Raw genomic sequence first — 16,415 nt, 5'->3', positions numbered from 1 at the left:
TTTTAACGTGTGCTGGACAATCCCAAATATTCAAGTGTCTGACACTTGGTTTCTTTCCGGTCCAAAGTTCATATGGAGTAATCGGAACCGATTTGGTTAAAAACCGATTCAGCACATAAATCGCAGTCTCTAATGCGTAACCGCAAAATGATGTGGGTAACTCTAAGTGTATGAGAATTGAACAAACCAAATCCAATAAGATCCTATTCCTCCTCTCCGAAACACCGTTAAGTTGTGGTGTAGCAGGGGGAGCTAATTGTGATACTATCCCATTGTCTTTTAAGTAGTCCCTAAATTCATGAGATAGATACTCGCCACCTCGATCTGATCGAAGGGCCTTAATTTCTCTCCCTAACTGTATCTCGACCTCTTGTCTGAACTCTTTGAACTTTTCAAAGGATTCAGACTTGTATCTCATTTGGTACACGTAACCGTATCGTGAAAAATCATCTATGAAGGTGATGAAATACACGTGTTGATTTCGGGTCCTAACATTCAAAGGACCACATACATCAGTATGTATTAGGTCAAGTGTGCCCGTACATCTTTCAGGCTTACCGTTAAATGGCCGTTTCGTCATCTTGCCTTGTAGGCAAGGCTCACAAGTGGGAAGATCTTCTACAGTTAGAAAATCCAAAGGACCATCCTTTACCAACCTTGTGATTCGGTCAACACCGATGTGGCCAAGTCGATAATGCCATAGACACGTGGGATTAACTGTATCACGAGCTCTCTTCTTAGGGATTTCAGCCAACGTAGTTTCGGTAATGTTAGTTTCTAGAGAAGGATGTAGAAAATAGATACCGTTCTCCAGTTCCCCGTATGCGATCAATCTGTTGTTTCTTTTAATAATAATCATATTACTAAAGAAGACAGAATAACCATTTGTACATTGTTTTGAGACAGAAATCAAATTTCTACTTAAATTTTGCACATAAAGATAGTCTTTCAGTACAATTGTTCCTTCTCTAAAAATTAACTCCACGGTTCCTATGGCCGCGACTGCAACAGTTGCAGTAGTCCCTAAGTAGAGTGTGACTTCTCCTTCACTCAGCCTTCTACTTACCATGAACCCCTGTAGTGAGTTACAAGCATGAGTTGAAGCCCCAGAGTCAATACACCAGGATGCAGAAGCTACCAACAAATTCGTTTCTATAACACAAGTTTCAAAGTTACCTTTCTTGGATTCCAGGTAGACAGGACAGTTCCTTTTCCAGTGGCCGGTCTTCTTGCAGAAGTGGCAGGCATCCAATGCTTTGTCTTTCTTCTACTTCTTGCTCTTATCGGCTTTCTTCTGAGGCTTCTTTGCCTTCCTCTTTCTCTTGCCTGTCTTGCCAGATTCAACAAGCATGGCTACAGGCTCATCCTTTCTAAAAGGGACACCGTGGCAATGATGTGCATTCAGCCATGGTGTGCGTAAAAGCCACTGTCGAATGAGCATGTGCCAAGAACTTATGGCCCATGTACGCAGCACATCACACATCCATACATCAAATGCAGGGATAAATTGATCCAATCAATTAATTATCTGTAAGGCCCATCGGAAGCCCGTTAAAATTCCATAATATTAACCATTAATATTATCTAGGTATATGCGATGAATTAGAGTTACCCAGTTCGGCCCATATAGCTTTCTCCTTTAAAATGGGCTTTTGCAGTTTTAACTATTTAAAACTGGGCCTTTACAGGCTTAGCCAAATTAACCATTTAATTAAATATCAATCCTTAGGCCCATTAGTGGGAAATTATGGTTGACTTTTAGCCTTGATTAAACCCTAGAATTGGTCCAAACAGTTTTGAACCAATCTTGGTTCGAATGGGTATAAGGTTTGATTTTTAATTAAATCCTTAATACAAGAAAATAATCTGAAATTAAATACTGATAAAAGGAAAAACAAGAATCAGTCAAACAGGGCTGTTTGCACAATCCTTCCTGCAAAATAGAGCTTGGATCATAAAATGCAGTTTCACAAACTACAAATCGTAGATCGCATTTCTCTCATCTACGAAAACTCCTTCTCTGCGAAATCTCCTTTTCTGCGCCGCCAACTTCGATACAAAATAAAAATAAATAGAAATCCTATTTCTATTAATAATTACATCATATCGAATACCTATACATTGAGTCTAGAAAATAAAAAAAATATTTACAGACCCAAAATAAATCAAGAACTGCAAAATTGCAGGTTCCCAGCGCAAAACAAGAAATCAATCTCCTCTTGTACGAACAACCCATAAATCAAGAAAATTATAATGAACAATTCTCAATAATAATCATATTTATTTAAAATTAATTTCAGATTATTTGCCCATCTGTTTTGGGAACAAATTTCCGAAAAACCAAATCTGCGCAAATTGGGTAGAACGCCTTCTCCCTAATTGCGCAGGTTCAGATCTGAAACAGAATGGTTCAAGATTTGAACCATGGCTCTGATACCACTGGAAGGATGAGAAATCCATCCCAAAGACGCCCAAAGATTGCGGAATAAGGGGCGAATTTCAAAAATTTTTCCTCTCCCTTCAACTTGGAATCACATTCCCTATTTAGAAAATCATATTTTCAATGATCAATTTTAAACCTTAAACTGAACCAGATCTGAACCAAAAGGAATGAGAAAGAATAATACCGGATACGGAGAAATAATATCTCCCAACGAAGGTGTTCACGCCCAAAGAAGGATCCAAAGACTGCTCCCACTGAAGATCGCAGTCGTGTTCTTCCCCAAGAACTCTGTCGTTCGCAAGAAACAGTAGAATGGAACATGAGCACAGCTTCCTATTCAATCCTTTCTCAAAGAACTGATGTCAAGAACCAATATTGGCTTCTCCCAAAGCTGGAGATTGAACGGGCAAATAGGGCGACAAGAGCAGGGAGGCGGCAAGAGAGTATTTGCAGGCTGCAGAATTCTCTCTTCTGGATTTCAGCACTAAAAAAGATCTGATATGTTTCTTGGTCCCTCTCTAGGCTGCCGCCCCCTTCCGTCTTTTGTTAACTTAAAAGATCAGCTCCTAATCCCATTAGGAGGTGCTTATCCAAATCTTATTTGGATCAGCCTTCTCTTCTAATGATAAGGATAAACCCTTATCTTATCGGCAGATTAGATTAGCTTTATCCTAATCCCATTCGTAGGTTTCTACATCTGAATCACATTCAGATCTGGACTCTCTGAGTGGATAGGATTAAGGCCCTATCCTATCTACTAATCCATCTCAGAATTCACCCCTTTAAATAATTAAATAAATAGCCCAGTTCGAAATGGGGTTCAGGCCCATCAAACTTATGTTCTCACTTAACCTTCCTAACTGCTGCCCAGTTGGGCTTCCTTGTATGGCGTGGGACCCAAGCATTGATCTATACATCAGCCACATGGGTTCGGCCCAGCCTTTGTTACAAGGCCTGGTCGAATACACTGTTAAAGACAGTGAACCCCCTGAAACCCATCGAATGGGCTCTATGGGCCCAACACTTACCCTAAGTGGTCCCTGGGCCAAGCCACCGTGTAACACCCAGGGACTGTGGGCAGATGCAAGATTAGCCCATCAGGTATTATCCTCAATGGTCTTACACTTAACCTCTCAGCCCTTAATGATCATACACTGCCCGACAAGAGGGGACCTCTCCCTCGGCTGCAAGGAATAGTGTTGCACTCTCCACTTATATGGATCTTGGGAATTAAAACATTTTGCAAACATTTTACAAACCATAATGTATATACTTTTATATCTCATATAAAATATACTTTGCAAAACAAATTTCAACGGTTGAAATCGGCTGCCGGCAGTCTTGGTTTCCAACAGTGAGAGCGCATCCCCGATCATTACATTGTCCGACAAAGGGGCTGATCCTGTAACTATGATCACCCACTCAGATGAATTCTCGGATTGTCCCAACATATTCAGGTTTTGACCCCTGCTAAGGATCTCACTGAATGGTACATCAAAGACACCCCGATCCGACACCTAGTGCAGTATCATAATCGAGTCTAGGGGTCGGGTGTAACTTTCCAGTTTTGCCCATCAATCTCCAAGGTCCAGGGCAATACTGGAAATCTGGTCCAGTTCAAAGATTCAATTAATCCCACACTATATGTGCCTAGGGTCTCACCCCGGTAGCTGAGACAAGCCACCTCAACCGACTTGATGACACAACAGTGTCAGCCTTGTCAGGATAGGTCTCCCCAGACCGACCCACTGGCTGTGAACATTCTAAACTAACACGAGTCTCAATAAATGTCCAGTTTAAGGGTATTACACAGAAACATACCAAGGGAACATGAATCAATTATGCACTTTTATTCATTTACAATAAACACATAAAGTACATCAATTTTGATTGAAGCTAAGGGCATACAAAACTGTCTAACATGTACTCCCCACGGCAAAGGCATAGGGAACGTCTTTCATGCCATCAATCTCCTCAGAATTCTTGGGAGACATCTTCTTAGAGAGAATGACTCCGTGCCTAAAAAGAACATTTCCTTTCTTGGAGTTTTCCATACTATATCTCTTGACTATTTTGTCAATATAAGCAGATTGGGATAATCCTATTATCCGCTTCGATCTATCTCTATAGAGTCGAAAACCAAGTATATAGGAGGCTTCTCCAAGATCATTCATGGAGAATTGCTGTGACAACCATACTTTCAACGTACTTAACATACTTACGTCATTCCCAATGAGTAGAATGTCATCTACATACAGAACCAAGAAGGTAACCTTATCTCCACTGTACTTCCTGTAGACACAGGGTTCATCCGGATTCTGCTCGAAGCCAAACGATTTGACGGCAGAATCAAAATGGATGTTCCAACTTCTAGAATCTTGCTTAAGTCCATAAATGGATCTATTAATTTTACATACCATGTTTTCCTAACCTGCAGCAATGAAGCCTTGCGGCTGCTGCATATACATATCTTCAGTAAGATCTCCATTCAGGAATGCAGTTTTGACATCCATTTGCCAAATCTCATAATCATGGTATGCTGCTACAGCTAGCAGCATCCTAATGGATTTAAGCATGGCCACAGGCGAAAAGGTTTCCTCATAATCGATGTCCTCTTTCTGAGTGTACTCTTTCACCACCAGACGAGCCTTGAAAGTCTCAACCTTACCATCGGGGCCCTTCTTCCTCTTGTAAATCCATTTACAACCGATTGCTTTTACCCTGGAGGGCGGATCTACTAGAGTCCAGACTCCATTGGTCTCCATTGATTCCATCTCTGCTCTCATGGCCTCCACCCAATTCTGGGAATCTATGTCCAACATAGCTTCCGTGTATGTCACGGGATCCTCCTCACTGGTCAAGGTTTCCACCAGGTAACTATCCTGGTCATAAATATAACGGACTGGTGGCCTGAATACCCGAGTGAATCTTCTAGGTTGGTCACTACCTAGAACTTGTGGAACATCTCCCACTGCTCATGAGCTCTCCTCATCAAGAACAACTTCCTAACGATGGGTGTCCAGGATATAGTCAGTTTCCAAGAATTGCGCATTACAACTACAGAGCCTTTTGGGTAGCCTACAAACAGGCAACGGCTGGTCTTGGATTCCAACTTGTCTGCACTCGTTCTTTTAACGTGTGCTGGACAACCCCAAATCTTCAAATGTCTGACACTTGGTTTCTTTCCGGTCCAAAGTTCATATGGAGTATTCGGAACCGATTTGGTTAGAAACCGATTCAGCACATAAATCGCAGTCTCTAATGCGTAACCGCAAAATGATGTGGGTAACTCTGAGTGTATGAGAATTGAACAGACCAAATCGAATAAGGTCCTATTCTTCTCCGAAACACCGTTAAGTTGTGGTGTAGCAGGAGGAGCTAATTGTGATACTATCCCATTGTCCTTTAAGTAGTCCCTGAATTCATGAGAGCGATACTCGCCACCTCGATCTGATCGAAGGGCCTTAATTTCTCTCCCTAACAGTATCTCGACCTCTTGTCTGAACTCTTTGAACTTTTCAAAGGATTCAGACTTGTGTCTCATTTGGTACACGTAACCGTATCGTGAAAAATCATATGTGAAGGTGATGAAATACGTGTTGATTTCGGGTCCTAACACTCAGGGGACCACATACATCAGTATGTATTAGGTCAAGTGTGCCCTTCAACTTGTTGTCATCAAGCAGTTTTGCAAAAGATCCGTTTGCCATTTTCTGATAAAAGAGCAAACATCAATCCACAACCTAATTTGATTCATGTTCATTTCATAGATATGGATTTTAATCTACGATCCATTTCCATTTATTCATCTCTGAGATTTCCCTCCTTTCTCAGTGACGGAGACTACGGGTTATCTCTACAAATGTGGAAAATCACATAGGATGCATGGAGCCAACTGTTTCAGCTGCATAACCCCACCACCTTTCTGTGAAGAATCACATCCACTCATCATATAAGTTTTCCCTTTGGCCTCTGTCAGACAAGGTTCAAAACCATTTCCAGGTAAACCTTTCTGTCCAGTGAGTGTTTACCCATCAAATTCGTGAACGCAAAAGTACCGTGAGAGAGTTCCCATTTTCTGGTGAAGCCCCTCCCACATCGGTCTATGACGCCCCTATCATCTTATGAAACTCTCAGACAAGCCCAACAGCAAATGGATAGCCCATTTTCTGGTGCGTTTACTCATTACTGAATGACCCATCCTCATGCTAATGATGGAAGGCCTTTAGAGAGTTCATCATATGAATCTCCCTATCACATGCACTCATATTAGCTGGAGGGAACAAAATTACGCCCTAGTTTGATTTAGGTCAAACCAAAGTGGCTCCCATTGACTTTCATAAAGCCATATTTCGGTGGGCCTTGAATCGGCTAGGGTTCCGCATGCAACCTCTTGATGAGGTCTGGGGCCCACCACTGAGGGAAGTCATCCAATGACCAAAAGGGACACCATGGCAATGATGTGCATTATGCCATGGTGTGCGCAAGATCCACTGTCGAATGAGCATGGGCCAAGTACTTATGGCCCATGCACGCAACACATCACACATCCATACATCACATGCAGGGATAAATTGATCCAATCAATTAATTATCTGTAAGGCCCGTTGGAAGCCCGTTAAAATTCAATAATATTAACCATTAATATTATCTAGGTATATGGGCTGAATTAAGGTTACCCAATTCGGCCCATATAGCTTTCTCCTTTAAAATGGGCTTTTGCAGTTTTAACTATTTAAAACTGGGCCTTTACAGGCTTAGCCAAATTAACCATTTAATTAAATATCAATCCTTAGGCCCATTAGTGGGAAATTATGGCTGACTTTTAACCTTGATTAAACCCTAGAATTGGTCCAAACAGTTTTGAACCAATCTTGGTTCGAATGGGTATAGGGTTTGATTTTTAATTAAATCCTTAATTCAAGAAAATCTGAAATTAAATACTGATAAAAGGAAAAACAAAAATCAGTCAAACAGGGCTGTTTGCACAATCCTTCCTGCAAAATAGAGCTTGGATCATAGAATGCAGTTTCACAAACTACAAATCGTAGATCGCATTTCTCTCATCTACGAAAACTCCTTCTCTGCGAAATCTCCTTTTCTAAGCCGCCAACTTCGATCCAAAATAAAAATAAATAGAAATCCTATTTCTATTAATAATTACATCAGATCGAATACCTATACATTGAGTCTAGAAAATAAAAAAAATTAATTACAGACCCAAAATAAATCAAGAACTGGAAAATCGCAGGTTCCCTGTGCAAACCAAGAAATCGATCTCCTCTTGTACGAACAGCCCATAAATCATGAAAATTATAAAGAACAATTCTAAATAATAATCAGATTTATTTAAAATTAATTTCAGATTATTTGCCCATCTGTTTTGGGAACAAATTTCCCAAAAACCAAATCTGCGCAAATTAGGTAGAACGCCTTCTCCCTAATTGCGTAGGTTCAGATCTGAAACAGAATGTTTCAAAATTTGATCCTTGGCTCTGATACCACTGAAAGGATGAGAGATCCATTACATGGACGCCCAAAGATTGCGGAATAAGGGGCGAATTTCAAAAATTTTTCATCTCCCTTCAATTGGGAATCACATTCCCTATTTAGTAAATCATATTTTCAAGAACAAATCGTAAACCTTAAACTGAACCAGATCTAAACCAAAAGGAATGGGAGAGAATAATACCTGATACGGAGAAGTAATATCTCCCAACGAAAGTGTTCACGCCCAAGGAAGGATCCAAAGACTGCTCCCACTGAAGATGGCGTAGTGCAGGATGGAGCAGAATCAGTAGTGTTCTTCCCCAAGAACTCTGTCCTTCGCAAGAAACAGTAGAATGGAACGTGAGCATTATCCCCTATCCAAATACTGATTTGGATTGGGATAACTCCTAATAAGGAGGTTTCTTAATCAAGAAGAAAGGAGGAGATTTAGAACCAAGAAAATTCGCAAGAAAGGTTCCTACGAATTCAGATCAGATCTCATACTCTCCAGAAAAAGAAAAAAAAGCAGTTCAGCCTTTTTCGTTTTGGAGATCTCCTCCTGCCGCCGCCATCTGCCATTACAAGATTAGATCTTTGCAGAAAAGAAAGTCAAGAAATCTGTTCTTGACATCAGTCTTGCAAGAAAGACTGAAAAAGATTCAGTGTTTAATACTTCCAGAGGATTCTTGTGAAGGATCCAGTGTGTAGGACGCACCCTGCTGGTTCTGTTCCATTCACAGCTGTGTCATCTTCAGCAGGAACGGATCTTGGAGCATTCTTTGGGCGTGAACACCAACTTTGGGAGATACTGCTTCTCCGGATCAGGTATATTCCTCCCATTTATCTTTTGGTACAGATCTGGTTTGATTATGGTTCAAGTAAGATCCTTGAATATTGTATTCTAAATTTAGGGAATATGATTCCCAGTTGAGAGAAGGTAGGAAATTTTTGAAATTCGCCCACCCATTCCGCAACCTTTATGGCATCCATTAGATGGATCCTACCATTCTTTCAGTAAGACCATTGAGGATAATACCTGATGGGCTAATCTTGCATCTGCCCACAGTCCCTGGGTGTTACAAGGTGGCTTGGCCCAGGGACCACTTAGAGTAAGTGTTGGGCCCATAGAGCCCATTCGATGGGTTTCAGGGGGTGCACTGTCTTTAACAGTGTATTCGACCAGGCCTTGTAACAAAGGCTGGGCCGAACCCATGTGGCTGATGTATAGATCAATGCTTGGGTCCCACGCCATACAAGGAAGCCCAACTGGGCAGCAGTTAGGAAGGTTGAGTGAGCACATAAGCTTAATGGGCCTAAAGCCCATTTCCAACTAGGCTATTTATTTAGTTAATTAAAGGGATGAATTCTGAGATGGATTAGCAGATAGGATAGGGTCTTAATCCTATCCACTCAGAGAGTCCAGATCTGAATGTGATTCAGATCTGGAAACCTCCTAATGGGATTAGGATAAAACTAATATAATCTGCAGATAAAATAAGGGTTTATCCTTATCAGTAGAAGAGAAGGCTGATCCAAATATGATTTGGATAAGCACCTCCTAATTGGATTAGGAGCTGATCTTTTAAGTTAACAAAAAGAAGGAAGGGGGCGGCAACCTTTAGAGAGACCAAGAAACACATCAGATCTTTTTTTAGTGCTGAAATCAAGAAGAGAGAATTCTGCAGCCTGCGAATACTCTCTTGCCGCCTCCCTGCTCTTGTCGCCCTGTTTGTCAATTCGATCTCCAGCTGTGGGAGAAGTCAAGATTGGATCTTGACATCAGTTCTTTGAGAAATGATTGAAAAGGAAGTTGTGCTCACATTCCATTCTACTGTTTCTTGCGAAGGACAGAATTCTTGGGGAAAAACACTGTTGATTCTGCTCCATCCTGCACTGCGCCATCTTCAGTGGGAGCAGTCTTTGGATCCTTCCTTGGGCGTGAACACCTTCGTTGGGAGATATTGCTTCTCCGTATCAGGTATTATTCTCTCCCATTCCTTTTGGTTCAGATCTGGTTCAGTTTATGGTTCAAGATTTATCCTTAAAAATATGATTTTCTAAATAGGGAATGTGATTCCCAATTGAAGGGAGAAGAAAAATTTTTGAAATTCGCCCCTTATTCCGCAATTGGGAAGGGGGATGTGGGTAAAACTTTGATAAGTAATGAAGTTTTGAACATAGATAATGGGAAAAGGAAGAGTCGAGTGGACTTAAGGAAACTAGTGGAGAGGGATATTGAAGTTGGTAAATCTGCAGGCCTATTCTTTTTGGGTGGTGAGGCTTTTGCTAGAAGGGTTTTTGAAAGAGTTCGAGAAAAAGAAAAGGCGAAGTGAAAGAGCAACACTCAAGAGGAAGGTGGAGAGGCATGGGATGAGGGAGAGGGTCGGGATTTCAGACGTGGAGGACTAAGTGCGATTGATGGGAGGAGTTGTGGAAGTTTGATCGGCTGGTTTTTACAGGAGGCGGATGCTGTTGTTTGAAGTGTTCAAGAGGGTTTTGGTTGGAGGTTTTCTCATCTTGATCAGGGCTAGTGTTGCTTTGTTTAGTTCTTGGAATATGGTTTTAGTTTAGTTTTGTGTATTGACCATGGATTTGTGCTGTAATTTTTTTTTTTATCTTTTGTTGTTTACTGTTGTGGGAGTTTTTTTTTTTTTTGCTTTCAGATGATGTTTTATCACCTTTTAATTGTAATCCCTTGTTTTCTTTTTTAATGAAATTTACACTTGAAAAAAAAATATTTTGTTCTCTACGCTCCTCATATGGTGTTAAATGAGTTCAAAGACTACTACTGCTTTAAAGTGTTCTTTCTGCATATAATCTGTGGGGGTAGTTTTGTAGTGCCCTTGTCCACCTTACTTGTGTTTCTTCCATTTTTTTAAAATACTTTCTTTGTTTTTTTTTTATTGTACAGTTAATGTTTAGGAGTTCCTGGTATTTGGAGTTTTTAAAATAGCTATTGCCCACCTTATCCCATTCTTCTGTTCCTTCTCCTCCTAATCGTGTTTGCTCTTTCGACCCAAGTCCATACTCTAATTTTATCCTGACACATATATACATGCATTGATAGGCCGAATAAACTGAAAATCCCCTCCAATTTATTGTTGTTTATTAAGTGAATTCCAATAGGGAATACAATGAGTGAGAGAAATCTTTGTAAGTGTGAGACTCTATTCTTGTGAATGATCCAAACTTATCACAATTCATGATGTTAAGGAAGCTGAATATGACTTTCACCATGACCAGCCCTAACTACCTTCATGTGTACAATGCACTTGATTGAATAATTGATAATCGTTCGAGCTTGTTCACATCTGAATTGCTAATGCATGAGGTTCAACAATTGAAAAAGAGAAAAAGAAAGGGACAAAGTCCAAATGACTCTGCTGGCATGAAGTGAATAGTAAAACTAGCGGTTTATGACATGAATCAGTCTCAATTCCGCTATTCCGAGCTGGGGTATTTGCTTCAAACCTATGACCAGTGTGAGATGGAGCATAAAATGCACTCACACCAAAAACAAAAAGAAAAGAAAAAGAGAAAAGAAGCAAATACCCCGTGTTAGATGGAGCATAAAATGCACACACAGAAAAAAAAAACAAAGAAAAGAAAAAGAAGAAAGAAGCAAATACCCTGTGTGAGATGGAGCATAAAATGCACACACAAAAAAAAAATAGAGAAAAGTAAAAAAAGAAAGAAGCAAATACCCCGTGTGAAATGGAGCATAAAATGCACTCACACCAAAAAAAAGAGAAAGAAAAAAAAAAATTAGGTGACGGCTGAGGTTCAAAGGGACAAAATGTGGTTAAACACTCAATGAGGTGCAGTGACAGATTTGAGACCAAGCTCAAAGTAAGGGTTAAATTTGGCGGTCAAGGAGTTGATTTACATATTGAATGGAAGTGAATGTTGGGGCATGAAAATTTTCATATTCTCCCCTTCATTAACTCTTATGTATGTGATAAGAATGACAATTCAGATGAATGAATCAGAATACCTACACAGGTTTCCCAACCACTCAATGTATTCTCATCCTAGAATTCATCCGGTAAATGGTAATAATAAGGGAGGATGATCAGTTTATGGCTGAGGTCTTTGCTTGAGGACAAACAAAAGCTTAACCCACTTGTGAAGGGGTACCTTTCCCCTATGCCCAGTCCTTGCCAATGTTTCCTTGAAGGGTGCAATGCCTACCTTCATCTCATCATACAAAGGCACCATCGCTCTATGGAAACTCTACATTGGCTAACCATTCTTGGGTGATGGTGCCCCTCATGTGCATTGAAAACAGAGATGACACATCCTCTGCTGATATCCAAAACTCCCCAAAAGGCCCAAAAAATGTGTGTATAACAGCAATGGCCCAGTAATGGGTCCATACCTTTTTGATAGGCAAGTACTCTCTTTCTTTGTTTTTCGGTTGTTCTAGAGATTAGTGATTTTAGTTCAAGTTGGTTCAGAATGATGTGCTTTGCCTAAGTTTTCTAACTCAGTTATAATACAATTTTTAGTCTTTTTTCTTGGTTACACTAAGAACAATTGTTTGTGGTAGTTTGCAATAAATTATAGAGGTTTAAGATAGTTTTAGGGACTTGTTAAATGCTTGGATTTTGTGGTTTTTATTCTATTTTCCTTTAGAGTTGTGGTTCAATCGTGCAATCTCTCTCCTCTCTCTCCCCGGGTGAAGTGCTTGTTATTTTTGCTTTTTGAGTACCATAACTTAATCCAGTTGTGAAGGGGTACCTTTCCCCTATGCCCAGTCCCTGCCAATGTTTCACTGAAAGTTGCAATGCCTACCTTTATCTCATCATACAAGGGCACCATCGCTATGGAAGACACTCCGCATTGGTTAACTATGCTTGGTTGATGGTGCCCCACATCCTCTGCTGATACCCCAAACTCCTCAAAATATCCCAAATGTGTATATAACAACAGTGAGCCAATATTGGGTTCATATCTTTTTGATGATTATGTACAACTTTAATCTTACAATGCTGGGCTTTCTGCGGGAATGGCAACCTATATTGTTGGTGATGATGGAATCAGGTAACTAGGTAATGCTTCAATTGTTTTAGAGATTAGTGATTTTAGTCTGTGTTGGTTCACATTGATGTGCTTTTTCCAAGTCTTTTTTTGTCCTAGTTAGACAGAACAATTGTTGCTTGTATTTTGCAAAAATAATAGAGGTTTGAGATAGTTTAAGGACTTGTTAAATGCTTGGATTTTTTTCTCATCGATTCTTATTTTCATTGGTCATTTAAATGTTTAGAAGGAAATGCTATCTGATTTCAATCAAGGAGCAAAAAAAAAAACGAAACAAAAGTAAAAGCAAAAAAAATAAAAAGTTCCTAGCAAGGAAAAATTCAAAAGAAATCACAATCAAGGGGCAGAGAAAAGATAGAAAAATGAAAAGTGGCAAGCAGTGGAAAAATCAAAATGCACAAAAATCAAGGGGTAGAAAAAAAGTAAAATAATGATGATGAATGTCAAGCAAAGGGGAGAAATGAAAAAGCACCGCCAACAAGTGGTTGATGCAAAGAGCCACAAAGAAATTCAAGCAAGGGCAAGAGTTTCGTTTTGGGAGATGACGTAGTAGTTTCCTAACTAAGGCAAGACATGTGCTTTGAGCCAAATTTTCTTTGGAATCCATAAACCTAAGAACCTCTTTATAACCTATATCTTGAGGCCAAAACATGGCTAGACTCTTCGAATTGGCGACGATGGAATTTGACACTTGAAGTAGGGGAACCCAAGTGTTGTCCATTTGAACTACATATGGCCTGATTCTTGGGACTTAGCTTGAGGAGGTGATTCAGGTGCGGTCAATTTATTTGGGTTTTGTGCCATTTATCCTTCTTTGATGAAACCTGACCTAAGACCTCCCGGAGGTGTGTACACTAGGGGCATGAAGACATTTCCTTTCAAACTAGGGCAAGGGTGCTCAATTACTCATTTTGAGTCCTAGAGGTTTAGAATTTACTTGGGCAAAAAAAAAAAGATCAAAAAAGGAAAGGAAAAAATGGAAAGTAAAGAAAAAATAAGAAAATAAAAGTGAGGTAAAGGGGAAGAGATGGAGTGTTACTTTTGGCTTAGTCTAGAAATGCATGATAAGTGTAATGTTGAGAACGTCATTGACTATTTGTTACCCTTTTAAGGAAGAATGAATCATATCAACCCTCTTGGGTCAGGTTTAAAGATATATCAAATATTGAATTGTTATTTATAAAAAAAATATAAACAAGGGAGGGGAAGTGGAGTTATGGGTGAAAGGATTTATGTTTGAAAGTAGGGAAGCCAACATGGCAAAGGTGTTTCTGATTGGAGAAGAAGCTATGGGATGGTTTCAGACTTTCATGGAGGAAAGGAAACTTGTATGTTAAGAATCATTTGAATTTCCTGGGAGGAGGTATGTAGTGGAAAGAAGGGGAGTATTTTGGGGAAGGAAAAAGCTTGAAGGAGGAAACTAGAGAAGATAGAAGAGTGGAGACTCTGAACTTGTAGAAGAAACACAGGAGGTTACTGGAGACTCTGAAGTGGGAAAGCAGAAGGAGAAACCCAAAAAAGAAATAGAAATGAAAATTTTGGCTAAAGCAGCAAAGGATTGCAGAATGGTAGAAATTTATTGTAAGTTTGATAGTACCACCGCAAGATTGCAAGAAGAATTGCTGAATTGTTGAAGTTAACCCCCTTTGAAAAATGTAAAGCCCTTCTAGAGTTTTTTTTTTTTTTGACGAGTAAAGAGATAAGATTCATTAATAGAGAACTAAAGCAACAAGCTTCCCATGGAGAGGCACGAGTTGCGTCCTCTCCAAATAGCAGGGAGAAAGACAAAGGGAGACAGAAAACAGAAACCAAAAAACTGAAAACAGTAAACAGATTCAATCTATAATTGAGCCCAATATATGCTTTCCCTATTTACCCCTTGCTTTGCAAGCCATAGAGTTAGCAGAAATCCCCACCCATTGTATTCTCACTGCCAAACTTCTTGTTAGACAGTTGAATTTTTTAATTTCATTCTTAGAGCACCACACTATAGAGTCCGGGTTTTGTAGCCATCCCAATACCACCTTGTTGTCCCCTTATATTATCAGATGCTCCACACCTATCTGCACAGCTAGCTGTACTCCTTGGATAGCAGCTGCGAGTTCCGCCCTAACAGAGTTTCTAGCTCCTATGGGCCCCAAGTAGATAAGAACCACATTCCTAGCCTCATTCCTCAATACCCCTCCCACCCCTGACGGACCTGGGTTACCAAAACTAAGTTAGCTGAAGACAATCACTTTGGATACAAGAGAATCCTCAAGCACACAAACATACAATAAAGACCAAAAGCAGTTTCACCTTACTGCCCCCCCCCCCCGGTTTAGCAAGTACTGCAGCAAAAGTGTCAAAGAGTTGGCACTTCTCACTTCCATATTATGGGTCCGCCACTTAAATATAAATATCAATTTTTTGATTTACACAAGTCCTTTTTGTAGCCAATTAGAAACGAACTTAGAGTCATCTTCAACAATTAATCTCCTAATATTTTGCTCTTTTGGCCTTTGCATTCCTTGCAGTATCAACTCTAAGTGAGTCACCTGTACCAATTGGCCTCAAAAACAAAGCCAGAACTTTTCCTTCATCTTTGAAAACACCTCCAATTTGTTGTATTATATTAGTAATTTAGGTATCGAAAGTTCTGAATTAATTGTTCTATGCATTTCTATAACCTTACATAGTTCCAGCTTTAGAAGATGGAGTGACAATTATGAAAAGATGATTGGTTGGTTTTATAAGAAAAATAGGTTTGTAATTGGGTCTGATTTTGATCTGATCCAAAATCCACTTTATTATGTATAAAATAAAGAATATTTTAAATGCATTTTCAAAAGTTAAATGCTTTTTAAAGCATACACATATAATAAATTTATAGAAATATAAAATACTGAATTGTTATTTATAAAAAAAATATATAAAGAAGGGAGGGGAGGTGGAGTTATGGATGAAAGGAAATTTCAGAAGAATGAGGTTTAAAGAAGACCTCTAAGGATTGTTCTGTTTGAAAGTAGGGAAGCCAACATGGCGAAGGTGTTTCTGATTGGAGAAGAAGCTATGGGGTAGTTTCAGACTTTCATGGAGGATGCTATTCAGGTGCATAGGAGCTTGTATGCAAAGAATCCTGGTAGGAGGTATGTAGTAGTAAGAATATGCCAGCTGAAGAAATCACTTAAGAACTTCTTTTTTGAGTTAACCTAACCATTTCTCTATTTTAAATGACTTGCTAGTTGGGATATTTATGTTTTATGCTTTTTGCTTGTCATTAGTTATGAGACTTTCTTTTATTATTGATTTTAGTGCTGGCCACCCTACTAAGGGCCAAAAATTTCTTTTTATTTAATTAGATAATGCTATCGAACCATTATGATTCCAATAATATACATGCTTGCCCATGGTTGCTCATGGTTGGGTCATGCAACCTAATCCCTTGCCCTCAACTTTATTC

At 39.6% G+C, this 16,415-nt stretch overlaps 1 protein-coding gene across 8 annotated transcripts in view; it reads right to left on the bottom strand.

Moving 5' to 3' along the window:
- Window positions 1-16,415, bottom strand: part of LOC148865462 (serine/threonine-protein phosphatase PP1-like) — a 76,027-nt gene that overhangs the window by 32,405 nt on the left and 27,207 nt on the right. Inside the window, exons 7-8 of one of the 8 annotated variants that reach the window (XR_016110494.1) lie at window positions 1,177-1,528; window positions 895-1,075 (exon numbers count right to left, since the gene is read on the bottom strand). The exons of 6 other annotated variants lie outside the window; for them this stretch is intronic. The gene's annotated coding sequence lies outside the window, so the exon portion shown is untranslated. Of the gene's footprint in view, window positions 1-894; window positions 1,076-1,176; window positions 1,529-7,019; window positions 7,039-16,415 lie in introns of those variants that run through there. One more of the 8 variants, XR_016110498.1, reaches the window with a different exon arrangement.

This window comes from Nelumbo lutea, chromosome 3 (genome assembly GCF_056320005.1).
Source record: "Nelumbo lutea isolate HS-2025 chromosome 3, American lotus-T2T, whole genome shotgun sequence".
Lineage (NCBI taxonomy): Eukaryota > Viridiplantae > Streptophyta > Magnoliopsida > Proteales > Nelumbonaceae > Nelumbo > Nelumbo lutea.
This window is presented reverse-complemented; position numbering and strand designations above follow the sequence as displayed.